At 39.5% G+C, this 18,375-nt stretch overlaps 1 pseudogene; it reads left to right on the top strand.

Annotated features, from left to right (window-relative positions):
* The first annotated feature begins 5,527 nt into the window (after nt 1-5,527).
* LOC120304847 lies at nt 5,528-6,849 on the top strand (annotated as a pseudogene).
* Nucleotides 6,850-18,375: the final 11,526 nt, after the last annotated feature.

Here is an 18,375-nt window from a genome sequence, read left to right as displayed (position 1 = left end):
TTGCAATGTTAAAATTCAATATGGAATACTTTAAAAAAAAGAAAAAAGCCATGTTATTACCAACCTGGATGCCAGCTGGTTTCTTCATTTAGAGCCAAGAGCTTTCACAGAACAACATATAATTTTCACAGCTCTAACTTTAAAAAGCGTGAAGATGGCAAGTATCTGTGAGATCACCAAAAAGGAAGCACTCTAAAATGAATAAATCCAACACTGTAGTCTGTAATGTTTACTGCATTACTAACAGAGAAATCTAGAACCAAAACCTTGGAGATGCCCTAAAGGTAGTAAAATATTTAAGAACTATCTAGATAAAACCCATAGAAATGGAATAGAATCTTGGACTTCATATGGGTATGTTTTAGCTCTAAATGCAAATGCAAGAAGAAAATCTCTAAGACATTTTCAACAACATCTTGTGAACCTTAGCAATAAATAAATACCATTTCAAATTCATTTTTTACAAATTCAATTCCATAACTTTTCTGGTCTACATTAAATCTTTCCTTAAGTTGAAAGTATGTGGGCCAGTGGCAAACATATCTTTCTGATTCCAATTCTTTTTTAACTTGACAGTAGGATCACCTTGGCTAAGATATATTAACTGATCATAAGTCCCCCAGTTTGGTCTCAACATCATTTCTTTTCTTAAAAACAAAAAAAGCTTCCGGAGGTGACATCAAAGAGGTACCTTGTAGAAGAGGCTTATTTTATATCAATTCCAAACTCCTAGGATGGCACCTCTAGCAAAATGATTCTTGAAATTAGCATTTATTTTAACCTTATCATACCAAAGCTAGGTGTGCCGTCCAAATAATAATTCGTGTCTCTCAAAATCTAATAACCACTTATTAACCAGTCTTTCATCCAGATCGAACAGCAAGCATCAAAGTACAGGTAGTCCTTGACTTATGACCACAACTGAGCCCAAAATTTATGTTGTTAAGTGAAAATTTGTTAAGTGAGTTTTGCTCCATTTTATGATATTTCTTGCCACAGTTCTTAAGTGAATTACTGCAGTCCATAAGTTAGTAACCTGGTTGTTAAATGAATCTGTCTTCTCCATTGATTTTGCTTGTCAGAAGGTTGCAAAAAGTGATCACATGACCCCAGGATGCTGCAACAGTCATAAGTATGAACCAGTCGCCAAGTATCTCAATTTTGATCATGTGATCATGGGGATGCTGCAAAGGTTGTAGCTGTGAAAAATGGTCATAAGTCACTTTATTCAGTGCTGTCGTAACTTTGAATGGTCACTAAATGAATTGTTGTAAATTGAGGACTACCTGTACAGTGTTAAATCTGGTAACTCAACACCACTTCTTTCATTAGCATCTTGCAACGATTTCTATTAAAATCTCAGGGCTTTTTCCTTGCCATATAAACTTAGAAGTATGCTTCTGTTGTTGTTTAAATGGAACATCAGTTGTTAATATTGATAGTGTCTGGAATAAAAATGGCATCTTTGATAAAACATCTTAATTAGAGAGATTCAGCAAAAATAATTGCAAAAAAAACTCTAAGACATGATTCTCTTGTCCTGGTTAATCATCTCCAGCAAAGGAAAGTCTCTATGTATATCATATGCAACAATATTTCATGGAAGAAAATCTTTTATATAGGCTTTCTGAATAGGATATTCAAGGAGATTTGGAAAAGATCACACTATCATATACAGTACAGATAGTCCTCAACTTACATCAGTTAATTTAGTGACCGTTCAGTTACAATGGCACTGAAAAAAATGACTTATGGCTGTTTTTCACACTTATGACCGTTGCAGCGTTCCCCATGGTCACGTGATCAAAATTCAGACGCTTGGCAACTGACTCATATTTATGACGGTTGCAGTGTGCCTGGGGTCTTGTGATCAGCTTTTAAGACCTTCTGACAAGCAAAGTCAATGGGGAAACCAGATTCACTTAACAAGCGTGTTACTTAACAACTGCAATGATTCACTTAACAGCTGTGCCAAGAAAAGTCATAAAATGGGGCAAAAATCACTTAACAAATGTCTCACTTAGCAACAGAAATTTTGGGCTCATCTGGGCTCGTAAATCGAGACTACCTCTATATGTCAATAAATAAAAGGTAATCTTTTATCTAATACCGCACACATACAGTGGTAGGAACATTTGGTGGGGGGGAGGGCAAGTTTGAGACCCGCCTCAGCCATAGAAACCCCCTGAGTGACTTTGCAGGAGTGCAGTCTCTTTCTCCCTCAGCCCAAGTGACCTCAGACAGTTGCTGCTTTGGAGAAGATCTACATAGATTTTCCGGAGCTCCTGATAAAAAAGGTGGGACATAAATCTAATACGAAAAGAGATCATGAACAAACAAGCACCTGTCTTTAACGGAGGGGCCAGAGTCTCTGAACTGCTTTCACATGTTGCCTTATTCACCCATCATTCTCTCTTGCAACATGACTGGCTTGGACTTGACTTGGAATTTGTCAGCCAACTATTATCATTTTGAGCAATGATTTGTGGCTTCGCACAGCCAACAGTGACTCATTCAGTAAATCAAGGTTTAAGTGAGGCATGGAAATCAAGCCCTGGTAAAGAAGGTGCACATGGTTTTAAGCTGTGAACAAGACATGTGGCCAATTTTTGAAGTTCCTGCATATGACTTGTTGATTATCCCACTAACCATGACCGAGCATTGCCCTTGGAGACTCCTTTTTCTGCCATGTCTCCTGATATTTTATTTTATTTTAATTTATTCATTTATTTATTTGCTAATTCTTTATTTATCAATTTTTTAAAACCCACTCATCTCTCTTATAGAGGGATTCTGAAAGGTGTACAAATACAATATTAAAAACATTTAATAAAATAACAGAATAATAGAGTTGGAAGGGACCTTGGAGGTCTTCTAGTCCAACCCCCTGCTCAAGCAGGAGACTACACCAGGGGTGTCAAACTGCCGGCCCATGGGCTGGACACGTCATCCAGAAGCCGCACCCACCCCATTGCCGGCAATGGCAAAAGCGTCCCGATTCGTTGCGCGACGTCACGTGACATCGCGAATTTGATATGTCTGCTCTACACAATTCCAGACAAATGGTTGTCCAATCTATTTTTTAAAAACCTCCAGTGTTGGAACACCCACAACTTCTGGAGGCAAGTTGTTCCACTGATTAATTGTTCTAACTGTCAGGAAGTTTCTCCTTAGTTTTAGGTTGCTTCTCTTCTTGATTAGTTTCCATCCGTTGCTTCTTGTCCTGCCTTCAGGTGCTTTGGAGAATAGGTTGACCCCCTCTTCTTTGTGGCAGACCCTCAAATATTGGAACACTGCTATCATGTCACCCCCTAGTCCAGCGGTTCTCAACCTGTGGGTCGGGACCCCATTTGGGGTCGAACAACCATTTCACGGGGGTCGCCAAACAATGCAGTCCACCATTTTTTCCCCCTTTTCCTTAGCTGTGCTCCTCCCTTTTATTCTATTGGCTTTTGAAAGCCAATAGAAGAGACTCTCTTGAATTGAGTCTAATTCTATTGGCTTTCAAAAGCCAATAGGAATTGTCCAGGCTGTCTCTGCCCTGCTGAGCCCGCCAAAAGTCCCATTCTGCAAACGGTGCTGCACCAGTTGAGCAGTCCTCAGCTTACGACTGGTTGAGTAGTCCTCGACCTATGACCGGTTGGGGGTCGCAGCATTAAAAAGGTTGAGAACCACTGCCCTAGTCCTTCTTTTTACTAGACTAGACATACCCAATTCCTGCAACCATTCATATGTTTTCTATTTATATGTTTATGTATTTCCTGCTCTGTGTGTAAAAAGTATATAAAAATTTAAAAGATGCAAGTGATGCTAAAAATTAATTCTATTGCCTTCATTTCATCTCCAATCCATGAGAGACACCTTTAGCTATGCTGGTCTTAAAGGAGCATTTTCTCTCTTATATCAGCCCCATCTAAAGAGAACCAGAAAGGATGTAAAATGTGGTTAGCTTTGCACCTATTAACTTGCAGCAACCGGGAGTAACAAAATCAGGATAGAGATGGACAATCAGGAAGGCAAATGTCAGACTGGTATAATTTTCTTCTGAAGGATGGAAGCAATAAAGCTTCCAAATCAAAAGACAAACAACCGAGCAGAATGGCTAACCACAATTCAGGAAACCTTTTTAATCAGATTAACTGCTGTCTCTCGTTTCAAAAGCCACAGTTGTACAGATTTAAACCCTCAGGGTGATTTCAGCGCTGGGATAAGATACACTGATGAATTGGTTGCTTGTGTGTGCAGGAGAGAGAGACAGATTGATTCGCTTTTGTTCCTTCTTGAGACTGGTGGCTTATCAAGGCAGGTAACAGCAGACTGAACTCATGTCATTTAAGAAGGGGCTGGGCAGCCATTTGTTGGAAATGGTAGAGGGTCTCCTGCTTGAGCAGGGGGTTGGAATAGAAGACCTCCAAGGTCCCTTCCAACTCTGTTATTCTGTTAATTCTGTTATTAATATCCTGTTCAAGGGAACTGCTGGCTTCGCATACTCTCAGACGCCAATCGATTGGATAAGTGCCTCTAAACCAGTGTTTCTCAACCTTGACAATTTTAAGGCATGTGGACTTCAACTCCCAGAATTCCACAGCCAGCAATGCTGGCTGTGGAATTCTGGGAGTTGAAGTCCACATGCCTTAAAATTGTCAAGGTTGAGAAACACTGCTCTAAACTGTTTGCCCTTTTCTCACAGGCTTAAACTTTTTTGGCCCATTTTGAAATTCAGCATCAGTAGACATTTCAGTTCACTAGGGACTTTTTTTTTAAAAAATGTAAGGTATTACACAGTTGTGCATTAGGCAGCAGCCTTGTCTCCCGTTCCTCCTTATCAGAGAGGAAAGCTGCACCGGTAGAATTTCTGCCTGCCTACCATGTTGCTGTGAACAGCCCAGTCTGAAGCTGGCTCAGGGTAGAAAAGAGTCCAGAATAAGCCTTAAGATTTTTATTTTTTATTATTATTTTATTTTATATTTAGGTCTTATTTATTTTTTTGCCCCGGCCATTTGGACCGGCAGGCGAAGAGAAGGAAGGACTCTCCCCGTCCGTTCAACAGCGAAAGCTGGCTAAAAGATCTGGGGGCGAGCACCACCCATGCTTCCAAACGAGACACCTGGAAACAGCTAACCTGGTTCGTGTACACATCACACACGGGACGGCTCCTTCCTCGCCTCGCTCTGCTTGCCTTCCGCGTCAAGGGAGCCGCAGAGCGCCCCGGATTTCGTAGCATCCACCGCCGCTTCCTTCAGCCGGGAAGTAGCAAGGGCGTCTCCTCAAAGCCCATCCACCCAGATCCCGAGCCGGGCTGGCCGACTCGCTCGCATCCCGCAAGGCAGGAAAGTTTTGCAATGGAATCAGAGGCAAATCGACGAAGAGACGCGCGATCCTCGGAGCTGCTGGCGCTGCGGAGGTGCTGATGGACAGGCGCTGCCCGGGTCCTCTGCAAGCGGCGCCAGATTCAGAAAAGTCCCCCCCCCCCACCCCAAAGAAGAAGCCGAGAAACGGAGAAACGGAAAGACCTTCTCGCTCCCTGATGGAGAACGCCTCCAACCACAGCCAGGAGGTCTGGGAGCCCCAGGGCCCGCTCCGTGGCTGGAGGGTGCTGGCAGGGTGCTTGCTGTCGCTCTTGGTGCTGAGCACCCTGTTGGGCAACAGTCTGGTGTGCCTGGCCGTCCTCCGGTTCCCCCACCTGCGGACCAGAGCCACCAACTGGTTTGTGCTCTCGCTGGCCTTGTCTGACCTTTGTGTAGGGTTGCTGGTCATGCCCTGGAAAGCGGTTGTGGAAGTGACTGGCGGGCTGTGGCTCTTTGGCAGCCTCTTCTGTGATACCTGGGTGGCCTTTGACATCATGTGCTCTACGGCCTCCATCCTCCAACTCTGCATCATCAGCCTGGATCGCTACTGGGCCATTGCCAACCCCTTCTGCTATGAGCGGCGGATGACTCCGTCCTTGGCCTTCACGATGATCACCCTGGCCTGGACCCTCTCTATCCTCATTTCCTTCATCCCTGTCCACCTCCACTGGCACAGCGCTGAGGCAACCCCTGGTTTGCTTCCCTATCACTGTGACCTTCATCTCAACCGTACTTATGCCATTGCCTCCTCCTTGATCAGCTTTTATATTCCCGTCTCCATCATGATTGGGATGTACGCCCAGATATTTCGCATTGCTAAGGCTCAGATCCGTCGCATCTCCTCACTGGAAAGAGCAGGTGGCCTGTGCTTGATCAAGGGGAAGGAGCCGGTTTCTTCTCTGCGCAGCTCACTGTGCAAAGAAACCAAGTTGCTTCAGACCTTGACCATCATCTTGGGAGTTTTTGTCTGCTGCTGGCTGCCATTCTTTTTGCTCAATTGCCTGTTGCCCTTTTGTGACTCAGGGTCCAAGGACAGAAGCCCTGAGCAGGTGACCTGCATCAGCCAACCCGTCTTCAATATTTTCATGTGGCTTGGCTGGGCCAACTCCACCATCAACCCAGTGATCTACGCTTTCAATGTAGACTTTCAGCGGGCATTCAGGAGCCTGTTGGGTGGCCATCATCTTCCTTGTTGTGTCCCCATTCTGTCACCCAGAGAGTCCATCTGAGTGGTGAGTTGACCTCTTACCCCCACATAAAAGATGAAGATTCCCCATTGGCATTACCCACATGTGCTGTTGTAGCTTGGAATGAGCCACTGCCCTCCACAGCAAGCATCCAAGGGAATGAAGAGCAGCATGAAAAGCTCATATCAGAGAAAGAGATGCTTCCATCCTCTCCAAGGGCTTACAGAAGCAGTTCCACTATGCCAGTTTTGCTTCCCTTTCAGTGTGAGACTGAGCTAACTTTAGAAACGGATATTCCTCGTGATGAAACTTAGATACTCCCCAACCTGATCTCAGAGGGGTACTGCTGGCCCACATATGCCTAGATCTGAAAACCACATGAGAACATGCTAGGAAAAAGAAGAAGAAAATGAAAGACTGACACACTTAAGGGAATGTTCTGCAGTGACTGCTATCCAGAACTAGGCTATCTCTAGAAAGTATATAGGAACCCAAAAGGCTGCTGAATTTGGACTAAGTAGCTCCATGAATTCCTTTCCACAGTCATCTAAATTGGTGGTCATAATCATCTCTGACTTTTCTAACTATGACTGCATCTGGATAGCAGTTGATATGTTGGTTTGAGAGTATAAAGCTTCTACGTTTTACAAGATGGACTTAACACACATATACACGTGTTCATTTCTTCCTCTCATATAATGTCAGAAGAAAGAGTTTTAACTCATCTTTTCTCCTGACATACTAGTTTCCAGTAAGGAAAGTGAGTATGTGTGAATAGATATCTCTATTTGAAATGCTACAGCTCATGTTCAGATTTAGCACTGCAGAGAGGAGGATGCTTTGCAGAATAGTTGAATTATTGATGGTTGTGCAGTCAGCCAGATGTTTAGACTGGATTTTCATTTCTGTCCACCTATCAAGTCCTTCCTATAGACCTGAGATAGGCAAATGTTGTCTATTATTATGTGAAAGTGATTTCACCAATTCTTTAGCTTTCGCTGAGTTCTTCCCAAGAAACTAGGACGTTGTAATATATTAGTGTAGTACATGTGCTGATCCAAATAGTGTGGCCATTTGGAACTGAGGGAAATTTTGTCAGTACACAGATTTTCTAAGTGCTGTTCAAGAATTTTTTAGTTACTCTTAGTTACTGATAATCACTGGGACTAACATGGCTGGTTTATGCCATAATCTTTCAACTTCAATTTTCAGATCTTAATACTTCTTCAGTTCTTTGTCTTCTATTTTACTATTCCCTGGTATTGAGACCTCAATAATCTACACTTTCTTCTTTTCAACAACAGTTAAATCTGGTGTGTTATGAACCAAGACTTTATCAATTTTTATTTGAAAATCCTACAATATTTTAACGTGCTCATTTTTTATTACTTTTTCAATTATATGTTCTAAGTAATTTTTCATTACTGGCACATGATAATTTTTACAGGTGTGACATTAAATCATTTGGCTACTATGTTGTGTCATTGTTTATAATCAGTTTGCATGATTTTATGATCTTTTGTTTCTTCTGTTTCTTTGCACAATCTGCATTTTAAATCACTTGATGATTTTTCAATTCAAGCCTTGATTGTATTAGTTCAAATAGCTTGTTCTTCAGCTGTCAAAATCAAGCCTTCAGTTTCTTTTTTTCGTGTTCCTGTTGTAAGTCATTGCCAGATTTTATCTTTATCCACCTTCCCCTTGATCGTTTGTAGAAATTGACCATGTAATCGATTTTCCTTGCCAGCATTCTGTTTGTGTATTTATTACATTATTTCAATATTCATGTTTTGTTTCCTGTATATTCAATAAGTTTCAATTTTAACTTCCATCAATTCTTCTTGGTTGTCTTTTGCATAAATACCCAATGCATGTTTTCTTTGACCATTCGTTTGACTTGAAATAAATCTCAGCCTCCATTTCTGCAGAATAGGTATAATGTATCAATATTACTATGGGGATGTAATACATAATAGTCTTTCTTTCTTTCTTTCTTTCTTTCTTTCTTTCTTTCTTTCTTTCTTTCTTTCTTTCTTTCTTTCTTTCTTTCTTTCTTTCTTTCTGTCTTTCTTTCCAGTCCAGTCCAGTAAAGTTTATTTGTTTGTGTTCAGTTATTATTATTACCATTATTGTATATTGCAAAGAACCTTGACCAGGATGGAGCATCTAAGGAAATATGAAATTTCATACAAAATATTAAACTGATTTATGCAAATTTGTACTAAATTAAACCTATGACTTATTTCCAAAGGTTTAGATTGTATCCAAGTAGAACAATATTCAGTGCTTTCCATCTGACCCAAGTATATGTTTAAATGTTTAAATCATGTAGATTAATTATTTATTGAGTGTAAAAATAAAAAATAGATATAGTAGTATAGTGTAGAGATTTTTGCTTGAAATGCATACTGCCAATAAATACATTAAGTATGCATGTTTTTGTTGAGAGAAATAAAATTTGAAAGCTCTGTTACATGAACTTGGCAGAATGTACAGTTGCAGTTGTTTATTTTGTTTGTTTAATTTAGCAAAAAGCAGCTTTGTGTGAAGAGGAGAGGTAGGTCTAAGTAAATGATATAGCCATTACCACTTTGTAGCCAAGGAATTTAGCTGTTAATTAGGAGAGAACTGTTAAGATTCAAAAATATTTTACCATATGTATCTTATTAAATTAATGGTACTTATTTTCTTTAGGCATAAGAGCTTATGTGTACATTTTAATCTTCCCATCCCAACCTTTCACAGACTGTACAATTTCTAAAGCTAAATTCCTTTTGATTGTCTTTAAAATGTTAAATAATAGATAATCAGACATGGTTTCCTTAATAAATCTCTGTAGTCTAAAATATATTATCAGAATATAATCACTTGGCTAATTTGCTTGTATTTATTGAGGCTTTGGAGTGAGTTTGAAAATATAATATACTGCTTGTATGTAATTTAACACTTTTGCAATTGCGTAAGATACTGTTCTACGCTGTTGTTATTGTGGACATAAAGTCAGTGGGCAACATCAATCCCAGTGAAACTGTGATTACACAGGAAATGTAAGTATTTGCTTCTCACTTCTTTTGTTCAGCTCCCTGGCAAATAAAATCTTCTATCAAAAATAAATTACTTTTTGAGGACAAATCAGTTGGACATTAAAGAAGGCATTTTCAAAGCTCAGTATGATTTTGTCCTAATTGTACCTTTTTTATTGGAATCCTGTGTAATTAGATATGCACGATAGCCTTATTATAGTCCTTTTTGGACACAGTAACAATGTTCTAGTAAACAAAAGAATCTTTACTGATTCTACATTTTGCCTTATCTGGATGAATAACCAAAATCACCTCCATATTCTTGAGTTCCTGCTGCTGCTGTTATTACTATCATTGCTTACCCCCCCCCCCAAGATGTTTGTGGCAAATGAGACTATAATGCTGCTTGCCATTTTGGTTTTCCCCATAATTGTGTTGGAACATCCAATAGAGCATTCCGGATCTAGTTGTTGTGCATAAGGAAGCACATAAATCCTGGGAGTTGGTGTCCTAACCCTACCGAAGAGCACCGGGATCAGGATGGCAGGATACGCTCGTCCAGGGATCATGTCTTGTAAGGTATCAAAAAAGGAGCAACAATTAAGTGTCTACATCCTAGATCAAGTAAGTGTCTATATACCAGATCGCTAAAGGTTATTTTTGACAGTATGATTTTTGGTTTGTAAAAGGGTGCACGTGTGCTTAAAGTGGTGCACAAAACCTCTGCTGCTATCAGCTCTCCAAGGTGAACCAGTTTAGGAAAGCAAAGTTATGAATGATAATACCACTTTTATTATATGGTTACAGTAAGAGAATCTTGCAAGTCTGAACATGCTTCCCCCTCCCCCCTCTTTATCTTCATGAGGGTCATGTCTGAGACACACTCTTAAATTACGTGTCTGCTCTGGGTTCAAATTTCTTTTATCAGATCCTTGCCTTGAGAAGGTTGCAACTCTTCTCGAAGTTATTTCTTCTGCCCATAACAGCTAATCTTTAAAAAGAAACTCTTGGACATAATTTCCATCCCTACCAAAAGGGATTGGTAAGGTTGAATGTTCTCCCCTTGCCCATTGTGGTAACATCACTGCATATTACCTGCAATCCCAAGTCTCAAAAAAATCATCCCAGTCCTATAATCTTTCTGAATGATGTCGAACCACTGGCAATTTGTCAGGTCAAATGTCTATGGAGATCCTCACCATCTAAGTCATGATTGCCCCAAGGGTGTTTTTCTGAAAGGCAACTGGATTTTCTTGGTTGAAGGACTATTTTGGAAAAGCATCTTTGGGATTGTCAGTCAAATCAACACAGTCCAACTCTTTTCCAGAACTGGGGGAAACAACAACAAGAACAACAATAGTAATAAGAGATATCTGTAATACCATCAAACATCCACATCTGCCTATCCTAGATCCTCGATAGGTAGACAAAATGCCAAATCCAGTCTGAACATCTGGCTGACTGTGTGATGATCCATAATAATAATAATAAAGTTGGAAGGGACCTGGAGGTCATCTAGTCCAACCCCCTGCTCAGGCAGGAAACCCTATACCATTTCAGACAAATGGCTGTCCAGTCTCTTCTTAAAAACTTCCAGTGTTGGAGCATTCATCTCTTCTGGAGGCAGGTTGTTCCACTGGTTAATTGTTCTAACTGTCAGGAAGTTTCTCCTTAGTTCTAGGCTGCTTCTCTCTTTGATTAGTTTCCACCTGTTGCTTCTTGTCCTTCTCTCTGGTGCTTTGGAGAATAGTTTGATTCCCTCTTCTTTGTGGCAGCCCCTGAGATATTGGAACACTGCTATCATGTCACCCCTCGTCCTACTCTTCATTAGACTAGACATACCCAATTCCAACAACGGTTCCTTATATGTTTTAGCCTCCAGTCCCCTAATCATCTTTGTTGCTCTTCTCTGTACTCTTTCTAGAGTCTCAACATCTTTTTTATATCGTGGTAACCAAAAGGGGTCATTGAAAAACAACAAATTGAATGTATGCTATTTCAAGCTCCTGGATGACAGAAGGAATATAAACTCAAAGTATAAATAAACTAATCCTATGGGTTTAAATTATGCCCACATCTCCGTCCAATAGAATGATCAGGACCATGAAGAGATGTAAAGTAAAATTAGTAAGAGTTCCATATAACACTATATCTATTTACAACCCTCATCCCTTCTATTATTTTTTTCCAGATAAAATCTGTTAAGGAGAAAGCAGTGGGATTGTGGCGGAGTGGCTTCTGATTTAGTAGCACTCAGGAGCCTTAACATGGAAGCACCGAGAATCAGCTAATTTGTTATCTTTTACTTTGATCAAATTCAGTGCGTGGGTATCTTCTATTTGTATCAAGGAGATATAGTTTCTTCAGCTTTCCATTCTTTACAGGAGGCTCTCAAGAGTGTTTCCTTTGCAAAGCAAGGGAACAATTTATCCAACTTGGATAAGCTGAAGCTTTATTTGACTTTTTAGATCTCCAGAGATACTTAGCAATGCTTTGAACTAAAATAGGAACTGGCATCATAAGAAAAGAAATATGAAATTTAACAGTGACAGTTCCTTTATTTCCTGTGGACATTTTGCTACTGACTACATGCTATAAAAGGAAATACTCTATGTATAAACTTTGTTTTCTTAGCCCTTCAAAGTTTATGTTCATGGAAAATCTAATTGACTTGTCTGAATTCAAGACATTTTTTTTTGATATTGCTAATATAAATAGCTTAGGTAGTTAACAGTAAAAATTCAGGGAGTTTGGAGGTTACATGTTTAATTTATAAGGCTCATTGCATCAAGCAAAAAAGTATTTATAAATTGTTCTTATTAGATTAAATCCTTTGATATGCCTCCCTTGATAAAATCATTTTTAGCAATAGAACAGAAAGCAGTGATTTGTCCTATCTTTGTAATGCCCTATATTCCTTCAAAATACCTCTGGATGAAAAAAACTAGTTTCAAAATCAGAATGTGTATTGTTTGTTTGTTTATTTTTGTATTTATCAAATTTATGTCACCCATCTCACAACAAGTGGCTCTGGGCAGCATATAGCAATGCTGAATTTCATCTATTATCATTCATATGTATTTTGGCTACAGTTGCACTGCACTATTTCATATTCTTAGAACTATTACAGATTTACAATTTAACATATGACTTAAGAGGCAGTTTTTTATGGAATAAGATTACAAAATGATTCAGACTTCAAGATGAAACACAACACAGGAAAGGAAATCCTCATCTCATAGAGCAGGGGTCCTCAAACTTGGCCATGCTGGCTGGGAAAGTCTGGGAGTTGAAGTCCACAAGTCTTAAAGTGGTAAGGTGACCAACTTTTTTACAATGAAAAGGAGGACACAAATAAATTGAAGAAAAAAATATCGTAAATAAAAGAAACATTTTTTTCATTGCAACAATAATACAGACAACGTGCATGTGCAAAGTTTGCCAGCCGGGTGTTTTGGCGCGATCAGCAGCAATTCCTATTGGCTTTCGAAAGCCGATAGTGGGAGTAGCCCAGCTCATTCAAAAGTTGAAAAAAAAACCATCAAAAAAGGTGCCGGAACGCCATTCTGAGCGTTCTATGAGGGGGAAAAAAAGCCCTACAGATTAGTCTTCAAATATCAAAAAGGAGGACATGAAGGAGGACACTTTTTGAGGGAGGACAGAACTTATAAAAGGAGGACTATCCTCCCTAAAGGAGGACGGTTGGTCACCTTAAAAGTGGCCATGTTTGAGGACCTCTGTCATAGAGTATAGAGAGGAGCACTGAAACTCTTGCGGTTAGGAAGCTGGTATGGAGGTTAGCAAGCCTGCGTTGGAGACCCGCATGCTGCTGTAGGAGGGGTGAGCTCTTGCCCTTCACTCTAGCTGCTGCTGGGGACATGAAAGGAGCCTCCAACTGGGCATGCCCTGGGCAATGGCTAAACCTTTCAACCCGGAAGTAGTTCTGCTATGAGTGAAAAAAAATTAGAGTCCAGAGATTTTTCCAGGTCAGTAACTATGTGAGAATGTTGCTGGCTTTTAATAGTTTTCCAATTTAGAATTTCTAACTCTAAGTGCAAATTGCAACATTTGTTGGATTTTAACAGCGATCAAATTTCAGAAAGCTTTATTGTAAAATCTTTGTTTTTCCATTTGTAACCATAAAAACTTTAATTTGTTTTACAAGAATTTTTGAAAAAATTAGAATCATGAAAGAGCCGAGGTGGCGCAGCAGTTAGAGTGCAGTACTGCAGGCCACTTTAGCTGACTGTGTTCAGCAGGTCAGCGGTTCAAATCTCATCGGCTCAAGGTTGACTCAGCCTTCCATCCTTCCGGGGTAGGTAAAATGAGGACCCAGATTGTTGGGGGCAATGTAAATATATATATATATATACATTGCTTACTGGTGTACACCGCTTAGAGAGTGCTTGCACTTAAAGCGGTATATAAGTCTCATAAATAAAATAAATAAATAAATCACAATATAAGCCTCCACATTATATAATGTTAAGAGTCATTATACTATCTTAAAATAGTAGTGTACTTGAAAAATCATACTTCCATCTGCTCCATTTGAGCCCAGAAGGAACCTCCTGTAAGTATCCTGCTAATACCTATGTTTATGAATATAAAATAGACACACATTAATCCATAAGCAGACAAAAAATATATAGTTGCAAAGCTATAAATGTTTTGTTACTTGACATTTGTTCCTTTAACTTGTGCAGATTTTTTAAAAGAAAAATCCTCTCTAAGAAGGGCTGGCAGAGAAAATATCTAGATGTGCAAAAGATTTTTAGTCAATCAAAAATATCTGCTGTGAACTCTGTGTAGGCATCAGGAAGGGCATTCAACCAGTAAACGCTCAGCTCCATTCACTCACCCTAACTCCACCCCAAATAAAGGGATTAAAGGGTCATAAAAAGCAAAAAAAAATGTGTAGGATGTTATGACACAAGCATGTAATGGCAGCATGTGCATGACATCATGACATCCTTGTCATTTTGGCATCATTGTAGCTTTCTGCTGGCCCTCAGTGGAAGAGCTTTTAAATGTAATAGGGAAAAGGTGGTAAGACGGTAAGAAATTGTCTGAAGGCACTACAGTAGGTCTATGTGTAATACATAAAAGTAGATTGGTTTAAACAGTTTTTCCTTCATTTGCATGACAGAAAACATACATTTTCTTTGGTTCCAACATGATGTGTTTGGTGTGCCTTATTAGGAATTTGATAGCTGAAAATCAAAAAAAGATTCCTTTCCTGCTGTGCAAATCTATTAGTGATGTAAAACAAAACATGGTGCTAGTGAGTAAACAATTCTTAAAATGTTCTTCCCAAGGAGATACCAGGGTAGAAGCAATCTGTTATTTCAGGCTCAATTACAGCAAGGAAGAATGTTCAATTTACATAAGATGTGTTATGCATTCAAATGTGATACATTTTGCTTATAAGAAGTGGTCTCATCTATTGGTATGAAAAGAACAATAGTTCCAAAGACCTTTCTATGATGAAATTAGAATAGGCTAGAATCCCTAAAGAAAAAGAAAGAAAGAAAAAAAGAATTGCTGATGTGGAAAGGGGAGAGGGAGAAAGGCAAACCTCAGTTGAACAAGTATTGATTAGTCAATAACTAATCATTATGGCTGAAAACAGAGGTCTTTGATGCATCCTTTAAACAGAGCTACATAGGTCTAGGGAGGCTTTTTAAAAATCCTTCCTTTTATAATTTTAAGCCTTACGGCAGTGTTTCTCAACTTTGGCAACTTAAAGATGTTTGGTCTTCAGTTCCCAGAATTCTCCAGTCAGCTTTTGATTGAAGAAAAACATTTACATTCTATTATTCTGGTTTCTGGACTTCTAAAACTCCTGTAATCTAGAAGAAAATGAAGAGCAATGCTGAAGCTCAAAGCTTTTAAGGGTGTACCAACAAATGCATATGAACAAAACGTTTATTCCCTTGATAAATTAAATAACACACTGACTAAAGATTCAGAGGTATGCTTTGAAAGGTGGGACAATATGTCTGCTGTGTCCTATTGTTCTAATTGTTATTAAGATTGTGAGAAGTGGGGTGTGGAAACACTGTTGATGTGGAAATGCTAAAAACTTGGCAGTAGCCGTTAGGAATCAAGCATGAATTTTCCCAGCTTTATCTGTAGATGTTCAGCTGAGCCCATCCCACTCACTTTCTTTTTATGTAACTTATCATAATTAACATATTTTCATGTTGTTAACATATATATTTATGTTTACCATACATTGAATAATAAATATTTAAAAGATGGAATTTTGATAAATAATTAAAGAGTTATTGTGTCAACAACCAGCTTCAAGGATATGAAGTCCATGGGAATGATGGGAGAAGAGAGAGTAAATTAAAATTGCCATGGGTATAAGATCTTCATGCCAATAGAAGGCAATTGATTGTCCTGTGATAATGTGTATTCATTCTAGTTTGCAATATTCTATCTGCAACTTGTATGTCTGAAAAACCTCAACTTTGTCTGTACCAAATAGCAGTCAAATTTGATTTTTTTTGGAGTCAGGGGACTGAGATTTACTAGTAAGTCCTAAACCAGAAAGCTTGACAGCTGTTAGTGTCTCATAAACATATTTACTTTTATAAAGCAACTATTCAGAATGGAGACATGACGCCATGAGTACCAAATGCCTGGGTTGCTGGTGAATGAAGAAAAATTATATTCCACCATTTTTAAAGGAATTATTTTGAATGAGAAAAAAGGTGAAATGGAGATGATTAAATAACGGAAAGATGGACTCAAATGCACCGATATTGTTGGCTGGCACCAAGTGAAAGTGTCATCCCAACAAAGTAAACCAGACTAAGAAACCTATGCCATATACACCAGGACTACTTTTATTGTAACAGCTATAGTAAGTCTGAATGTGCTTCCCCCCCTTCCCATGTTGTCTTCAGTGAACTAGGGAGAGGCTCATTGGAGATGTTTTCTGAAGTTATTTTGTTGGCCCAGGCTCAAGCCCTGCTTATTTCACTGTTGCTTTGGTAGCGGTTCGTTTGCCTGTCCTTCAAGGCCATTTCATATGCTCTTTAGAGAAAGTAGTAACTTGTTCTGATCCATTCATAAGAACCAATAGATGCAATATGTGATATTCTTCCCCAAAGAAATCAATTCCTTATAAGAAGTTTAGCTGCTCTCCTGCTAAAGCTATTGGGTACAGTCTTTCAATTGCTCCCTTTTTTCAACATCATCTATTTTTTTTGCCAACTCTCCAAGGAACATGTTTTCTGTGGATACCTGCCAATAATATTGCCCACCTGGTACATTCTAAGTAGGCTTGATGGCACTCAGCCATTGATCAATCTAGTTAACAGAAGAACAGAGTTGGCAGCAATCATGGAGGTCTTCTGGTCCAACCCTCTGCTCAAACAGGAAACCCTATATTATTTGAGACAAATGGTTGTCCAATCTTTTCTTAAAAGCCTCCAATGTTGAACACCCACAACTTCTAGAGGAAAGTCATTCCACTAATTAATTGTTCTAACTGTCAGGAAATTTCTCCTTAGTCCTAGGTTGGTTCCCTCCTTGATTAGTTTCCATCCATTGCTTCTTGTCTTGCCTTCTGGTGCTTTGGATAATAGGTGGACATCCCCCCCCCTTCTTTGTGGCAGCCATTAAGATATTGGAACACTGTTATAATGTCACCCCTAGTCCTTCTTTTCATTAAACTAGACATACCCAATTCCTGCAATTGTTCTTAGTTAAATTGCAACCCACACATTTGGGATCAACATCGTTTGGTAAAGCTGTTTTCAAGCAATCATCTAATAAAAATGCTTGTGCTCAATTAATTTTCTTTGCAATAATGTTCATCTACATTTATTTGGCCATCCTGTATATTATCTGACCTCACCAACAAGCTTGCTTAATTTTTAGTTCTTTACAGCTCCTGGAGTCTGTGGGAGGAAGGAGAAAACAGGCCGTGAACAGATTTCTGCCTCCACATTCATTTCTATCCTTGCCGCTTCTCCCTTCTCCTGATATATCCCCGTGTATGTAAGAACTAGAGAAGCCATGATCTTTCAAACATTGACAAACTTCAATACCCAGTAGCTCCAGCTAGCACAGTAGTAGAGAAACATGGAGGTTTCTGAAGCTTAGAAACATATTTTGCAGAAAAAATTATTTTCCACTATTGGAACTCTGTGGCAAAAGACAAAAAAAGAGCATTCTACTATTTATGAGATCCTGGAGCCATTCTCATGTGTCTCTAGAACAGTGTGTCTCTAGAACAGGGCTTTTCAACCTTTTCACCCATTGTATCACTTTTAGGATATGGCAACATCTGAGTACCACCAGTCGCCTAGCAAGGTGTCAAAAACTTGATGACCAAAAAAAAAAAAAGGAAAAAAGTGATAAAGTACAGGTAGTCCTCAACTTACCACAGTTTGCTTAGTGACCGTTCGAAGTTACAATGGCACTGAAAAAAGTGCCCCCCAAGGCACAGCTGAGCAAGACAACTGCCTGCCCACCCGGTGGTGCTCTTCCTCTTGTCCGAGGTTTTCATTGTTGTCAGCATTTCTGTTGAGGATTGGCAGTGGAAGTGGGGTGGGGGGTGTTTGATTTTTATTCCCCCCATCTGCTGGATGGTTGCAGCAGGTTTGGGTCACTTCACATGACCTTGGGACTCTGTGACTATCATAAATATGAATCAGTTGCCAAGTATCTGAATGTAAATCACAAGATCCTGGAGATGCTGCAACATTCCAGCTGATCGGTGCTTCTTCTGGGCTCAGCAGAAGCACCAAGATCAGCACCGAGCTCTAGCTGGAGCCTGGCGCTGATCCTGGCGCTTCC

Source organism: Crotalus tigris, unplaced genomic scaffold, assembly GCF_016545835.1.
Source record: "Crotalus tigris isolate CLP2741 ecotype Arizona unplaced genomic scaffold, ASM1654583v1 scf7180000017663.5292952, whole genome shotgun sequence".
Taxonomy (NCBI): Eukaryota; Metazoa; Chordata; class Lepidosauria; order Squamata; family Viperidae; genus Crotalus; species Crotalus tigris.
Note: the sequence above shows the minus strand (reverse complement) of the source record. Positions and strands in the feature narration are given on the sequence as shown.